The sequence below is a fragment of the Benincasa hispida genome, unplaced genomic scaffold (genome assembly GCF_027475165.1).
Source record: "Benincasa hispida cultivar pf3 unplaced genomic scaffold, pf3_genome.v1.1 HicScf1380, whole genome shotgun sequence".
Classification (NCBI taxonomy): domain Eukaryota; kingdom Viridiplantae; phylum Streptophyta; class Magnoliopsida; order Cucurbitales; family Cucurbitaceae; genus Benincasa; species Benincasa hispida.
In genome coordinates, this window is record NW_028325721.1 from 8,222 (window position 1) to 11,672 (window position 3,451).

The 3,451-nt window shown below is 35.4% G+C and overlaps 1 long non-coding RNA gene across 1 annotated transcript; it reads left to right on the top strand.

The window, feature by feature from the left end:
• Positions 1-1,568: 1,568 nt before the first annotated feature.
• On the top strand, positions 1,569-3,161 carry LOC150031225 (uncharacterized). The gene is made up of 2 exons (XR_016526070.1): positions 1,569-1,708; positions 2,045-3,161. It is a non-coding gene; the product is annotated as an uncharacterized LOC150031225 (long non-coding RNA).
• Positions 3,162-3,451: the final 290 nt, after the last annotated feature.

Sequence of the window (3,451 nt, forward strand, 5' to 3'; positions counted from 1 at the left end):
GAAAAATAAAATTTTATCTTGGCTTGCAAATTGAGCATTTAGCAAATGAGATATTTGTTCATCAGTCAACTTATTTGAACAGGTTGTATATGGACAAAGCACATTCATTAAACATTCCCATGGAAGTTCGTTAACTAGATGTAAAGAAAGGTATATACAAGACCATATATTGTATTATCAGTAAATTTATTAGCTGTATATAGTTCTTCTCCAACATAAATACATTGGAATGGAATTAAGCAGATGCTCCACTACCTGTGAGGAATGATTGATATGAGTTTATTTTATTCAAACAAATCAAATTTTGATCTAGTTGATTATACAGATTCTGGATATTTATCTGATCCACAGAAAGCTAGATCTTAATCAGGTTATTTGTTTACATGTGGAGGAATAACCATATCATGGCGATCAGTGAAACACATCATGATGGCCATTTCCTCAAATCATGCTAAAACTCTTGCAATTCAAGAGGCTAGTCGAGAATGTGTATGACTAAAATTAATGACTCAACATATTTGTGGAACATGTAACTTGTCTTCTAGTAAAAATCATCCAACGACATTATACGAAGACACTACAACATGTATAATCCAACTCAAAGGATGATATAATGACTCAACATATTTGTGGAACATGTAACTTGTCTTCTAGTAAAAATCGTCCAACGACATTATACGAAGACACTACAACATGTATAATCCAACTCAAAGGATGATATATTAAAGGAGATAGAACAAAACATATTTCATTAAAAAGAATTATACACTCATGATCTCAAAATAAATGACGACATCACTGTATAACAAATTGATTCAAAAGATAACCTGTCAGACTTATTTACAAAAACATGACCTATTGCAACATTTGAAAAATTGTTGCTTGACATTGAAATGCAACAACTCAGAGACTTTAAGTGATGTTTGCATGAGGGGAGCAAATAAATTGTTTTCTTTTAAGATTATTAGATTATATGAAATATGTAATAACCCTTCATTAGGTTTTTTTGTATTTTACTGGATCTTTTTCCTAATAAGATTTTAAGAGACATATTTCATATATATATTGAACATCTAAGGGGAAGTATTATAAATATTATAATAGATGCCTATGCTTAGTGTCCTAAAATACCAAATGTCATTTTCTCATGCGTCTTGTATTGTCCACGTGTCTTATGATTAGACATGCCTAATGTCCACGTGATGCAATATTTTAGTTGCCAAATTGTCAATATATAGTGGCATTTTATCGATTTTGTTGAGATGTTCGTGGTTGAAAATTTCAGGAGAAAAATCGCTAGATTTTCATATTCGTTTATTTTTCATAATTTGAAAATTTATTATTTTATTTATTTATAGTAGTATATTATATTTCTTCGATATTCGTGTTTCGGTGGTGTGTGTTATGGTACTCCATTTTATAACAACAATTTGTAAATCGTAAGCAAACTGCATATCCGAACCGCCTAATCGGCTGGTCCGAAGAATAAACCGCGTCGTCGGCACAAAACAGCTGCCAAACTCAGAAATTTTTTTGAAAAAAAAGGACCAAGATAAGACCGCTGGTTTAGCCAAAAAAAAAAAAAAGAGAGAGAGAGAGAAAAAGAAAAAAGAAAAGAAAAACCTTCTTCTACTGCTCTCCCGCCTCTTGGATTTTGGAGTTTTCCATTTCAGTTGCATCTTCTTTACACCACATTTTCTTTGCTCAAGTATGCCTCTCTCTCGCTCTCTCTCGTTCCTCTTTATTCCGTTTATTCTTTTTCAAATTCATTTGTTTTTTTGTATCTGTTTTGTTGCTGAGAAAGGGAGAAGAATGGAGTATTTTCGATTTTTGTAGTTTCATTATTCAGCATTTTGTTTAGGAGCTAGTGGATTAGTTTGAAGTAACTGCTTATTTGTTGAATATGTCGAAGTTAAGGCTTTTCCTAGACAGGGGAAGTTGCAGAGATAATTTTAGTGCCAGTATTTTTTGGTTTTGTGTTTTTCTTACCAAATATAACATATTTCTCCAAGTCAACTAAGTGTGTTTTTCGGTTCCTATCTAGTTTTTCGAAGCTTGGGTGTGTGGATTCAACGGGAATTTTCAGAATCTAGTAACACATGCGACCATCGGAACCCTAATCCTATCTGGAATTTAGGGTTTTTATCTTGCCGGGCAGATGGTTATTGAAGATGGGAACAGTAATGGGGATTGCACGGGATGCGCTTTGGAGGTCAAGTTCGTGAAGAGGGAGGCAGTGGAAAACGGAATCGGAAAGGGGGTTTTGAATGTTGTTACTACAGGGGTTCCAGGAACTAGCGATGGCTTTCGAACTTACAAGAGGCGGAAGCAGATTAGATTGACTTCTGGGAGCGAATGCAAGGGAGATAGCAAGACTCATGTTGAAGCTGCTGGTCAATTAGTGGTTCGGGTTTCTAACCCTTTCAATCCATTTCAAATTCAGTTAATTATGTGCACCTATTCCATTTCACTCCAAATTAGTTTAACCTTGTGTTTCTTTACTGCTTTTTTGTTGGATTTAAACTTGGCCTGGTACTTGTACTAAATAAACTGTAAGTTGAGATGTAATTAAATATGAAACCTGTTAAATTCTTTGAAGTATCAAGGAAAAGTCGGAACTTGAAATTTTGGATTCTACACACAGAATTTAACCTTTGAATAACATATAAAACTTAAGGACATCTACATCTACTTTAAGTGCATTTGTTCTCAAGGTATAATGAGGGTGGTTAGGGAAAGCTGTTGAACTGCTTTCAAATTTTTCATCATCATACTACCGAAAAACTGTTGGGAACCAAGGTGGTTATGGTGCCTTTGTCCCACATTGGTTAGAATGAAATGACCAATGTGGTACATAAGTGGCTTGGCTCTCCCACCCTAATAGCTAGCTTTTGGGGTGTGGTTCTCCAAGGTGCTTAAGTACCTAATAATGGTATCAAAGTCAGTTGTTGACGTTTCAATGGATTGGTGGAGGGTTCTGATCGGGTGTGATCCCGAGTGAAGTACCGTTGGAGTAGCCGCCTAGACGTAAGCTTTCCGGGGATGGGGTATTGTTGGGAACCATGGTAGTTATGGGATGTCTTAGTCCCACATTAGTTAGAATGGGATGACCAATATGGTACTTAAGTGGCTCGGCTCTCCCACCCCAATAGTAGACTTTTGGAGTGTGGTTTTCCAAGGTGTTTAAGTGCCTAACAAAAACTTGTCAGTGAATTGACTGTTTTTGTCAGATGGTAGGATACTTGGAATGTAGAGTTGCTGAAACCAGATTTGATGTGATGAAACCCTTCAAGATTTATGACATTCTTTTTCTTTAGGAATTTGTAAGAAAGAATTGATGTTTTGATTGTTTTTTGGGGTAGAATAAATGGTTTGGTCTCCATCTAGTTTTCAAGTATACTAGGGATTGTACATGTGTGGAGGCCTTGATCTTATGTTTTTGTAGGTCTTC